The sequence below is a fragment of the Mustela erminea genome, chromosome 4 (genome assembly GCF_009829155.1).
Source record: "Mustela erminea isolate mMusErm1 chromosome 4, mMusErm1.Pri, whole genome shotgun sequence".
Lineage (NCBI taxonomy): Eukaryota > Metazoa > Chordata > Mammalia > Carnivora > Mustelidae > Mustela > Mustela erminea.
The window spans coordinates 52,452,383-52,466,054 of NC_045617.1; the positions used below are offsets into that span (position 1 = coordinate 52,452,383).

A 13,672-nucleotide genomic window follows, 5' to 3' on the forward strand; every position below is an offset into this window, starting at 1 on the left:
CAGATAATTACATCAAAAAATGGGCAGAAGACATGAGCAGACAATTCTCTAAAGAAGACATACAAATGGCTAACAGACACATGAAAAAAGTTTCATCATTAGCCATCAGGGAGATTCAAATCAAAACCACATTGAGATACCAACTTACACCAGTTAGAATGGCCAAAATCAACAAGACAGTAAACAACGTGTGTTGGAGAGTATGTGGAGAAAGGGGAACCCTCTTACACTGTTGGTGGAAATGCAAGTTGATGCAGCCACTTTGGAAAACAGTGTGGAGATTCCTTAAGAAATTAAAATAGAGCTACTCTATGACCCTGCAGTTGCGCTACTGGGTGTTTACCCCAAAGATAGAGATGTAGTGAAAAGAAGGACCATCTGTATCCCAATGCTCATAGCAGCAATGGCCACAGTCACCAAACTGTGGAAAGAGCCAAGACGCCCTTCAACAGACGAATAAATAAAGAAGATATGGTACAGGGGCGCTTGGGTGGCTCAGTGGGTTGAGCCTCTGCCTTGGGCTCGGGTCATGGTCTCGGGGTCCTGGGATCGAGCCCCGCATCGGGCCCTCTGCTCAGCGGGGAGCCTGCTTCTCCCCTCTCTCTCTCTGCCTGCCTCTCTGCCTACTTGTGATCTCTCTCTCTCTGTCAAATAAATAAATTAAAAAAAAGAAGATATGGTACATATATACAGTGGAATATTATGCCTCCATCAGAAAGGATGAATACCCAACTTTTGTATCAACATGGGCAGGACTAAAAGAGATTATGCTCAGTGAAATAAGTCAAGCAGAGAGAGTCAATTATCATATGATTTCACTTACTTGTGGAGAATAAGGAACAACATGGAGGAAATTGAGAGAAGGAAAGGAAAAGTGAATTGGGGGAAATCAGGGGCGGGGGCTGGGGGAGATGTATCGTGGGAGACTCTGAGAAACAAACTGAAGGTTTTGGAGGGGAGAAGGATGGGGAGTTGTGTGAGCCTGGTGGTGGGTATTAAGGAGGGCATGTATTGCATGGAGCACTGGGTGTGGTACATAAACAATGAATCTTGGAACACTGAAAAAATAAACTTAAATTTTTTTTAAAAAGCCAATCATTTTGACAAACCCTTTCTTCCAGATCTACCCTTCCTCCTCTCCCTGCTTCTTCACACCTTACAGTTCTTTCTACAGTTCTTTCATCTCTTTATTCCACTCTCTTTGTGCTTATTATTTTTTTCTAATCTTCCTTTTCCCCCTCTCCACCTTTCTATCTTCCCCACTTTGAGCTCCCTTTGCCATGTTCTTCATACCCTCCTACCTTAGCCTCCTCCTTTCTCCCTTCCTTCCAACCACCATAATTGTTCTCTGAAACTGCTGATATCTGGACTCAAAGTTGTTGTTGTTGTTGTTGTTTTTAAGATTTTATTTATTTATTTGAGAGAGAGAGCATGAGCAGTGAGGAGGAGCAGAGGGAGGGGGAGGCGGGGAGGGAGAGGGAGAAGCGAGGCAGGGGAGTGGAGGTGGTGGATCCCAGGACCCCAGGATCATGACCTGTGCTGAAAGCAGACACTTAACCAACACAGCTACCCAAGTGACCCACCAAGTTTCTGAATACAGTAACCTCTGTGGTTCATTATAACTGGGTGGCGGGGGAGAGAAAAAGAAAAAAAGGTCATTTAACTTAATGGAAATTTTGAGGAAGAAAACTTTTATGAAGAAACTGGGTTTCAAAACATTCCAGGGCAAAGCAAGGAAACCACTGTCAGGGGAAGGCAAGCTGTGAAAGTACTTTAACTGATAACATATTTATAATTAGTGTATCCATTGTCTGAATGCAAATGTTTCAGCTGAAGGCCTTCACTCTCAATCAGCATAACATTTCCCTTGTTTAATCTATTAATTTACTTAGCAACTCTTTTTTCATAGATGCACGTTAAACAAGGATTCCGACTAACAAAACTTTATGTCCCAGCAGATGGCCCATAGAAACAGCCTTGCTGGCCTAATCAAAACAAATTTTGCACAACAAACACTTGCTCTGTTGAATGGCCTTGTCACAATCACACTCTATGTCAGAGTCATTCTCCATAAAGGAAAAAAATTTTAATTGGTAATATCTGCTGTTTGCATTTTAAGTAGGCAGAGCTGGTCTGCCATATAAAAATGAAAATAGTCTGTCAGCTAGGTCCTCACTCCTTCTCTCATCCTTCTCCCTTCTATCCCACTTGGGCCCCTTCTCCCATGAGCAAGTGGTCTATTTCCCTGCCTTCCATGGAAGTGCCTCTTTCTTCCAATGATCAGTCCCCATCCCCTGGAAAATTCATCTATTAATAAAGCTATTTAAAGGAAAACTACTGCATGTCAAGAATGCTTTTAATATTTTACCAATCAACCCTGCTGTCTGTAAAACTCAACTTACTTTTTAAAAATGTCTGCTGAATTTTTAAAGTATTTTATATCCCGAGGTGCTCTCAAGGCTCCACCATGCCAGCAGTCACATATGGTCCAGGCAGCTTTACCTTTCCAACAGTTTCCATTTTGGCACTGAAGACAGTTCTCAACAATGGCCCTCTGTTGTCTCCAGGAACCAGAAGCAACCATCATTTCACTAGCTTCACCTGTGTGCTACAAACATAGTGCTGTATTTCTTCTCCCAGTAATTTGATGGGTCGACAGTATAGGTCCTATAGTTTCTTCATTAAATTGAGAGCAGAGGAGCTTTGGAAAGGCACTTTAACAGAGTCTGAAACAGAAGCAAGAAAAGGAAGAGGCAAAAGAACTAAGAAAAAGAGAAAAAAGGATGTGAACTGGGGTCAGATCATTGGTGAAGGGAGTCATGGCTTCCTATAGCCTGGTTTGAATGTTCCTCCTAGACAGGGAGCTGTGCAAATCATTGCCCAAAGAAGCAAGGAAGAGCAGAAGACGGTAGAGGCTGATCTGGTCCAGCAGAGGAAAGAATGGGACCAGAAGAAGAAGAAGCTTAAATGGGAGGAGGATGGAGCAGAAACACGTGGGGAGGTTTCAGTCTTGCCCCCCCTGATTCTGGTCTCAGTGGAGAAACATATGCTGCTTTTGATACCAGGATACTTGAGGTAAGAAATGTTTTCAATATGACAGCAAAAGGGGCGCCTGGGTGACTCAGTGGGTTAAGCTCTGCCTTTGGCTTAGGTCAAGATCTCAGGGTCCTGGGATTGAACCCCACAGCGGGCTCTCTGCTTGGTGGGGAGCCTGCTCCCACTCACCTCTCTGCCTGCCTCTCTGCCTACTTATGACCTCTCTCTCTCTGTCAAATAAATAAATAAAATCTTTTCAAAAATATATGACAGCCGAAGAGGGAAGAAAGGAATCAGTCCATGTCCTGGTCGCTGTGGGGAACAGCAGAGGAGCTGCAGGTTTTTCCATTAGGAAAGCCCCTGATTGGATGGTTGCTTTCAGAAAAGAGAAGAACAGAGCAGTTCACTGTTTGCATTATGCAGAACTATATGAAGACCATATGATATTCCACAATATTTCTTTAAGATTTTAAAGGACCCATATCAAGATGAAGAAACAACCCAGAGGCTATGGCCTCGGCTGCCATTGGGCCATCATCACCACCTGCCATCTCACTGGCATCAAAGACATGTATGCCAAGGTCTCTGGGTACGTCAACATGCTCAGCCTCACACGGGGCGTCTTCCATGGGCTCTCCCACCAGGAAACCCATCAACAGCTGGCTGATAAGAAGTCTCCATGTTGGGGCGCCTGGGTGGCTCAGTGGGTTAAAGCCTCTGCCTTTGGCTTAGGTCATGATCTCAGGGCCTGGAATCAAGCCCCGCATCGGGCTCTCTGCTCAGCAGGGAGTCTGCTTCCTCCTCTCTCTCTGCCTGCCTCTCTGCCTACTTGTGATCTCTGTCTGTCAAAGAAAGAAAGAAACAAAGAAAGAAACAAAGAAAGAAGTCTCCATGTTGTAGAATTACAGAAGGAATGGGGCCCTCCACCCATTATGGTGACCTCCCCCCAGGGAGCCTTAATAAAGGATCCAGAGCCAGAAGGTGCGGTTCTAGACATCAAAATGCACTAAGAAGGAGTGCAGGCCACACAGGGAGTGAAGCACTCAGTGTGGTCCAGTGTAAAGAAAGCCACCACCTGAGCCTCCCTCTGGCATTATACAACTACAGTACTGTCCAGCACCCCAAGGAGACTCAACCCTTCATTAAGGGTCATTAAAAAGTGACCCTTTTAACGTCACTTTCTTTTTAAAGGAAAGAACAACCTTCTTTATTAACAAATAATAAATAACCATAGCTTTAAAAAAAAAAAAAAGATTTTAGGGGCACCTGGATGGCTCAGTGGGTTAAAGCCTCTGCCTTCGGTTCAGGTCATGATCCCAGGGTCCTGGGATCGAGCCCCGCATTGTGCTCTCTGCTCTGCGGGGAGCCTGCTTCCTCCTCTCTCTCTCTCTCTGCCTGCCTCTCTGCCTGCTTGTGATCTCTGTCAAATAAATAAATAAAATTTAAAAAAAAAAGATTTTATATCCTCTTCTGTTCGAAGAAATATAGCTTTGAATTTGTTCAACATGAGGTCTCAAACAGTTTGAATTGTCAATAACCCTTTCTATGAAATTTACCCACAACCCAGCCTGGACCCCCTTTCCGGAGATTGCATACTCATAGCTTCTGGTGAGAAGCTTTCTTTAGCACTGTTGGTTACTACATAACCCATAGACTCCCTTGGTCACTGTAGATTGGGCCAGGACCTTCCCCAAAATGAGCCAGTCAATTCCCTTTCCAGAGAAACTGGAAAGAAAATTGAGACATTCCAGTTATCTGGAAACTAAAGGCCTAAATGTGTCTATACACAATGAGTTCTGGCATGATGATGACATGCCCTCATGGCAAACTGGCCTAAAATAAGTTGACCATTTTTAACTATTGGGTTCTTTCACTGAAGGCAGACACAATACTATTTTAGCCTCGGGACTGAGTTACACTTCTCTCTTCTCACCACAGCTGGACAACAGAACACAGGAACAGAGCCAAACTAAGTCCTGAGATAAGAAATGCCCCTCCGGAAATATAATCTTACACTTGCTCATAGAAAGTCACATACACAGTATTTTTAGTCAACCCCTATATCTTGAACATCACACATTTCACTAATTCAAAGTCATTTCCATTGCCCTTTTTGCTGATTTTAAAACTGTCTAGAGCTAAGCTGAGGTAAATATGTTTGCAACTTGTAGGAGCTGTCTTTCGAGTATGGATTTCTGGTTAAGCTCTTTCAAATGTTGACTAGTGTATGTTGTCAATTTCTTGGAAAGAGTGTCTGGCTGGGTACTTCAAAATTCAGTTACTGGCCCCTCAAGTAAGCATCAAATATGCATAGATGTATAAATACACATAATGCATACATACATGCATGTGTACATCTATATATATACAAACATATGTGTAGATATAGATATAGCTAGACATACACACATGCTATCTCCACTGACGTGTTTTTAAATAGATAGACATCGTAACAGTTTTGTGTTAGCAGAGCCTAAGTACCCAGTCTGCAGAGAGGAAGATGAAACTGATGTCGACAGGAAGCAGAGGGAATACCTGAGGACTCGGGGGAAGAATTCTTAAGACTGCTATCTTCGTTTTCAGTAATTTCTCTCTCTCTGGTTTCAATCCTTTGTGAGACCTACCTTTGGGCTTACACAAGATGTCCCTATGTCATTGTATCAAGTTTCCCCATTTCCATACACTAATTTGAGCATATTCTGTTACTACCAAACAATCCTAGACTAAGAAATTAATACTATTCTTACAGAATTAATATAATTATAGACAGAAAATTGATATATTAGCCTCCCAGCCTCATTATAGGTAAGGGTATGATTTCCATGAGGCCTATTAAAATACTAAAGTAGTTCAAGGACTGTATTTGCCATCTTCACAGACTCCGTCCCCCAGTTGAGGACCACTAAGCAGCGGTGTGAATGTTCAAGTGAAGTTCTCTAATTTCTAAGCATATGTGTATTTTAAAACAGGATACTTTTTAAACTGAACCAAATTTTGCTGAGTCCATGATATATTCAAAGCACTTTCTTAAATGCTAGAGGACATTTAACAGTAGAAGACATCTTCTTAACTGCAGGGCTAGGCTTCTAAGCATTCAAATGAAGCAAATGAAGAGATAGGAAAGCACACAGATGACTACAATAAAAGGTCAATAATGGTAGTACATGTTATGAAAAATATAAATCCTGAAGGGGTCTGAAGGCAAAGGATAGTTTACTAAGCTCAGTAAGAGTTCACAAAGTTCTCAAAGTACTGCGTAGATACTGAAAGACTGGTGTGGTCTGAATAGGCAGAGATGTAAGAAAGAGAAGGGAAGGCCTACCAGGCAGGAGAAACTGCATGAAGTACAGAGCCTGCAAGTCAGAGGATTTGTTCTAGAAACAGTAGGAGTGTGCTAGGAGTGTGCTTCTGCTGTAGTAGAAAATGCCTGAAGATACGCTATGTGAGAAAGACTGGAAAGATACGTTTGGACAGATTGAAAGCCCTGAGTCACACACACGCTTTAAAAATTTGTTCTAGTGTCCATGGGGAGGGGGGAAGAGAGAGGGAGTCAGAGCAGTAAAGTGGCATGATAAATTTTGTGTTTGAAAAAAGTACTTCTAGTGAGAGAATGTAGAAATCATGGAAGACAGGAGATAGAGCTGGGAAGCCGATTAGGAAGCTGTTTAAGTCCTCTAGGTGCGAGAGTTAATGAAATGCTATTTTAGGGCAGTTGCCTTGAGAAAAGAAATGAAGGGATAAAACTGATAATCACTCTAAAGGTAAAGTTGACAGGATAATATGACAAATAATATAGGAGAGCTTGAAGGTTTACAAAAAATGACTTAATATAGGAAAGCTTGAAGGTCTACAAAAAAATGACTTCAATCTTAACCGTGAGGATTTGGTTTGCTCTTCTTTAAAAGAGGAGTTGTGGGGCACGTGGGTGGTTCAGGCAGCTGAGCATCCAACTCTTGGTTTTGGCTCAGGTCATGGTCTCAGGGTTGTGGTACTGAGCCTGCCATTGGGCTCCATGTTCAGGAGGAAGCCTGCTTCTCTCCTTCTCCCTCTGCCCTCCCTACCCCCATACCCGCTTGCTTTCACTCTCTCTCTCTCAAAATAAATAAATAAATCTTTAAAATAAGTAAATAAATCATTAAATAAAATAAAAAGTTGTTTTTTTCTCCACAACAGTTTGTGAGGATGAAAGAAAGGCATGATGCATGTAAAGTGAATACCTAATAAAAAGGGATTTATAAAGACCAGAAAGAAAAAAATTTTCTAAAAGCAAAGTAGAGGGTCATTTTTTTTATAGGAAGTAACTTAGAGCCACAGCCTTTGATCGCATGGAGAAGACTCTTCTAAGTAAGACCAACCGTAGGTCAGTGCCACACCAGGCATGAGTTCCGCCCGCACAGGTTTCAGTACATAGTTATAGAGCATTCAGAGACATGTCAAAGCCTAAGATTACTACTCACTATTAACATCAAATAGCAAAAGGTTTACTGGCAACAAAAAAAAAAAAAAAAAAAGAAAGCCAACAATGAGAACAGGAAGTTAACTAAAAATGACATCAAAGTAGTTAACTTGGTAGATGAAGTACTAAGAAACAAGTCCACCTCAGCCATAAGAAGACTGAGCATGGAGTGATGTTCAAACCAACCAATGGCACAGTTCTAAAACTAACTCCATAATAGCTAGGGAGTAACATCTAATATGGCTGGTTTGTGACCAGCTCAGTGAAAATCTTGGCCAAGGGTGGAATTTTAGAGCTGCTCTTAACAAATTTCATGAGATAACTACCCCCTAATGTCCACCTCAGACATTTCATGAATGTAATACATTGATGGCTCTCTTTTGTATCTAAAAGGTTATTGTTAATATACCATCTTTGGAGGAATCAAGAACCCCTATCGTTCCTTTCTTATTCTGTGGCTTAGAAGTGGAAACCCAATGATATGGCCAAATGTCAAAATCTTCCGTTTGCACTGTATCATACTGCAACCAGAGCTGACCAAGGTATTAAGCAGATTTGCTGACCTAGGAATGCATCACTAGAAAACACAAGGAAAATGAAGGGAATAAACCTTCTGAAGTTTGTCCTTTATGCCAATTTATGTAATAGCTATAGCTATAGCAATCCCACTGATAAAATTGTATAATTAAAGTCTGAGCTTTGAAACACTGGCCAGGTGTAGACAGAAGCAGACAAAGGGAAATGGTCATTCAGACGAACTGGCATGTGACCAAAACTTGTGAAGGACACTGCAGAGGATCCAGGGGCAAACCAGAGAAGACTCCCAATAAGACCAGGACAAAGATAATTCCTGGAGCTGTTCCTAAATAACAGTTCTGCCAACTCCTTGTTCAGGAGAGATTAGAGTAAATATTTCCATATTTAAGTTAACTCTTTGATATGATGTATTTATAATGTGAGTTCTATCAATTTATTTAAAATTTTCTGTTAAGAAACACCCCCTTCTATTCTAGTCCCAGTCAGATCTTGTCAAGATGGATATTTGAACCAGATGTATCCTAATGAACATTTATAGTTAAAATTCTGCGGTCAGAATTTTGGGTGGCTCAGTGGTTTAAATAAAGCCTCTGCCTTCGACTCAGTTCATGATCCCAGGGTCCTGGGATCAAGCCCCACATCGGGCTCTCTGCTCAGCGGGGAGCCTGCTTCCTCCTCTCTCTCTCTGCCTGCCTCTCTACCTACTTGTGATCTCTGTCAAATAAGTAATAAAATCTTTAAAAAAAAAAAAAATTCAGTGGTCCTGGGTAAGCAAATTCAGCAATTCCCACATGGAATTCCTCTTATTGGTTCTAGCTAGTTTTGCAATGAGCTTCTTTGCCAAAAGCATTTTCTCTGCAATATTTTCATGCAAACATTTTCTCTGCATAATTAATTGGCTGTAAGGCAATTCTGCCATTAAAAAATAAATAAACAACTGGTTGACAGATTGGTTTGACAGTTTGTTGGTTTCAACAACTGGTTGACAGTTTGGTTACGTTTCTCCAATGAAGCAATACTCTCATTTTTATATTATATTACTCTTACCACTCATAATATCTATACAGTGATGTAGTTTTGAACCCACATTTCACATAGAACTTTTGAACATCCATCAAAGGACATGATATGACAATACTCCAAGAACACACACCAGCATAAGAGGCTTTCACAATACAATTCAAAGTTATTTACAAAGTATGTGTCCCAATATTTGGAAACTGATACCACTCTTAATGAAGGAAAAGGTTTTAGTTAAAAAAAAAAAAAAAAGGAGAGGTGGCTGTTTCCTTTGGCTAAGTGTCCTCCTTCAGCTCAGGTCGTGATCCTAGAGTCTTGGGATTCAGCCCAGGCCAGGCTCCCTGCTCAGTGGGGAGTCTGATTCTCCCTCTCCCTCTGCCCTTCCCCCAACTCATGTAAGTGCTCTCTCTCACAAATAAACAAAATCTTTTGTAAAGAAAGTATAATATTATGGGGGCGCCTGGCTGGCTCAGTGGGTTAAAGCCTCTGTCTTCGGCTTGGGTCATGATCCCAGGGTCCTGGGATCGAGCCCCACATCGGGCTCTCTGCTCAGCTGGGAGCCTGCTTCCTCCTCTCTCTCTGCCTGCCTCTCTGCCTACTTGTGATCTCTCTCTGTCAAATAAATAAATAAAATCTTTAAAAAAAAAAAAAAAGAAAGAAAGTATAATATTATGAACAAAAACCTTGAAGACAAGTGCTTTGGTACAGTCCACAAATTTAAATCAGTTATTTGCACAGTATTGCCATGAATCTACATATATTTTAAATGTATTCAATTTTCTATTTCTCAATAAAGACTTTTTAATTTTGTTAATCATTTTTCATGTCAGTTAATAGTCTTTTAATGAATGCTGATGAAGTTCTAGAACATAGGTGAGGTTCAGTGGGGTGAGGTCCGGAGCCGATGACCAAGAAAGAATTCTTGAGACATCTTTGGTGCAAAATGGTGGTTTATGAAATCACAGGGACAGGACCCCTGGGCAGGAAGAGCTGCTGCCCCGGGGATGTGAGGAGTGGTCTATTATATACTTGTAAGTGGGAAGGGGATTAGGAATGGCGTAAGTCTCTAAGGAATTTTGGAAGCAAGGTTTCTAGGAACTTGAAGGGCTACCTATTGTCTGGGGAAAAGGTTATTCATTACCAGTAATAAAAACCTTCTCATGAGACCCTTTAGATAAGTGGGTCATATGCTTGGGAATGATTGTCGACACTATCTTGGAGTTTTAGAGATAAAGTCTCCTAAGGGAATTGTTAAAGTAGACTTATAGGATCCTGGTTGGGGTTAGGGCATCGGTCAGGCTAGGATTGTCCTTTGCCCTTAGCAAAGCCTCAAGGTGAGGGTAGTTGAGTCCCTAGAGGAGAGTCACTCTGCATGTTTCAAGGGCTTGTCAGTAGGTAAGGAAATTTAATAATTTTTCTTCTGCCTCTGTTTCCCACATCAATGTCCCTCTTTTATTTTTTATGATTTTATCTTTTTACAGTAAAATTACCTTACAGCAATTAGTTATGCCATGAAAACACCAGCAACAAGGATGCTTATGGTGGAAACACCAGACACGCTTCTGGTGTGCTACACTTCAAAAAAGGTACCTGGTACGTCCTTTGCATAGTATAGATGCCCAAGTTCTGCCTTACTCTCTTTATTAACTTTGAGACTCTTCCATAATTTTATTTTCCACTTCAGCCAGTCCTATAAAGTACTTCATTCACTCAACAAACATTTTTTGAGCTCCTCCAGAGGACTGTTACCACTTAAAAGGTCTAGTTCCCACCCTACCACATGCAACTCTGCACAACTAGCCTCTAAAAGGCAAAATTACATATCCACTTTCCCTTTAAATCTAGCACCTGTATATTTTCTGCCAGTATGTTTGATTTTCCCTTCCTTGCTGCTCAGTGAATTGTGCTTCAAAAGAAAACCAATCAAAAGCAGTGGTAAAGAGAGTAGATTTCGTAGCCTCATTGCCAGGGTTTGTATCCCAGCTCTGGCATTTATTAGTTATGTGACCTTGGGTAAATTACTTCATATCTGGGTCTCTTGTTTTTTCATTTATGAGAAGGGGAGACTGATAGCTGCCTCTGACCTCCTGGAGCTGTAATGAGCATTGAAGAAGTTGATTTAGGTAAGACATCTGGAAAAGAGAGTTCCCAGCATATTACGCAAGCACTACCTAAAGTGTCAGCTATTATTATGTAAACTCCACTGTTAAAATGTTTTCACATATTCAGTGATTCCTAACTGCTCAGTGCTGTTTGACTCTCCCCACCAACCTAAACCTGTGGGGGCTCAATCTCATCAGACCCAATCCTCGCTTTAATAACAAATATTTGCAGTCCCATCATACCATGTTAAAATAAAATCCATAGATGTACATTATTTCAAAATAACTTATTTAAAGCCCCAACTATAGTAAGTAGGAGATGTAAAAATTATAATAAAATAACTCTGCTTCGGGGCACCTGGGTGGCTTAGTTGGTTGAGCGTTCAACTCTTGATTTCAGAGCAGGTCATATCTCACAGTTGTGGGATCAGGCTCTGCAGTCAGCATGGAGTGGGCTTGAGATTCTCTCTCTCCCTCTGCTTCTATCCCCACCACCCCAACCAAGGTTGCATAAGCGTGCTCTCTCTCTAAAATAAATAAACTCCTTAAAAAATAAATAAAATAAAATGATACAGCTTCACAACATAACTGCTTGGGCAGACTACAACAGCAACCTCACATTATGGTTTAGGAGGCACTGCCCTGAATGAGAAGACATAATGAAGAACTCATCGCATACTTTTATTTAGAAGCAGCCTGGTGGAGGCAACAGCCAAAAAGCACACAGTGCAGTTATGCTGTTTCGGCAATTCAAAAACCATGAGTGGTAACGCTACTAGTAGTTTTCTCAAATAGAAAGATCCAAACAAAATAGATTTCCGTGTTGCCTCAATTTACCCAGTAACTATAGAGGCTGCTTTTAGGCAAACAGGCTTGAGCAATGGAAAGGCCCACAGCAACCACCTGGCTGAACACAGAGAGGCCTAGAAGGCCTCCCACATCAAAATATCCAGAGGCCTAACTGATCAATGGGCTACTTACAAGTAGGCAAGAGTTACAGAAAAAAGAAGGATTCTGTAAGTCACCATACCTCCTCATCTTCCCCCTTTAAAAACACCTTCCCCCACCCACTGCCTCCTTAAATACAAGCTCTCCTTTGTTGTCCAGCCCTCCACTCCCCTGTTGTATATTTAATAGACTTCCATCTCCTTTGTCCCACCTCAGGTGAATTCTTTTGCTTCCCACACCACTGGCTTCCACCTGATCATGGCCCCACATTGGGGGGCCCTAACTGATCGGACAGATACCCAATTGAGATACCACACTAACTATATTTGTATTAAATTCAATGTATAGGAAAAAAACATGGAAAAATGACTTTGCAGTTATAGGAAAAACAGAACTAAGATCCAGTCTCAGAGTATTATAAATAACTTTCGACTTGCATGAATTTGAGGTAACATTCAAAAGCAGTGCAATACACGGGACAATTCTTCACTGTGAAGGAAGGTGCCACATATTGTAGGAAGTCTAACCTCTCAGCTCCTGCCTGCTGAGTCCATTAGCCTTCCTAACCCCCTCAACAATTTGACAACTAAAATAACCCAAAAGTTTAAAGAATAATCCTTGGGACGGTACTATTCTGCTAAGAACCACTGGTTTAATGAATGATGGAGAGGGATAAAGAAGGAAGATATTTGTTGGGCTAGTTTCATTCCTAAGAAGAGACCTCAAGAGCACTATCCCAACAACTGAAAGAGGTCTAGTGGCAGAGCTACCCTCAGAGAGGAAGAGGAACTAAAATACTTCTTTCTATATGTCTCCATATTTAAAAATTAAATAAATATTTTTTTAAAACCTCCAACATGAAATACGATGAAGTAACAAATATAACAAAAATATTAAGAAAAAAGAAATAAAGGAAAATTCTCAAAATCAAATATGAATCAGCAAAAAGCCAGATTATGGAAAAACTAGAAATAGAAAAATGTCTTCATGTGGTGAATTGCAAGGAAGGGAGAGAAAAGCATAAAGGACAGACGTTGTAAGTTAGAAAATGATGAGGGACCAGAAGGCAAGCTAAGGACAAAGCAGAAGCTGATACCCGGAAACCCACCCTCCCCATGGGATATATGTGACATTCCTCAGGCATTCCTGGCTGCCCTAAAGGAAAAACAAATAGTTTACTCGTAGAGACCACAATCCTGCAAGACCCGAGTCTCCCTCAGTTTACTTACAGAAGCCTTAGCAATAGCTTCCAGAATTGAATGTAAATAAAATTAATCGTCTTTATAACGGATTGTAAATCCAATTAAATGTCTCTGTAACCTGCAGCCCACCAACAGATACTTGAAGTGGGCAGAATGTAACGTTCCTCCAGGAAGTTCCCAACTATCTAAATGTTAGCGCCTTACTAGACAGGTAAACAACCTTAACTAGACAGTGGCAAGGCCTCTAGTATCCAGGGAGTCTTCTTGAGGAGGTGTTGAAAGGACTTTCATATGCTGAATATGAAAGTCCTTTCAACACCTCTGTTTTTCCTAACCTCTCCCAACCCCATAGTATATAATCAGCCACCCTT

At 41.2% G+C, this 13,672-nt stretch overlaps 1 pseudogene; it reads left to right on the forward strand.

Moving 5' to 3' along the window:
* The first annotated feature begins 2,597 nt into the window (after positions 1–2,597).
* LOC116587752 lies at positions 2,598–4,115 on the forward strand (annotated as a pseudogene).
* The last annotated feature ends 9,557 nt before the right edge of the window (positions 4,116–13,672 follow it).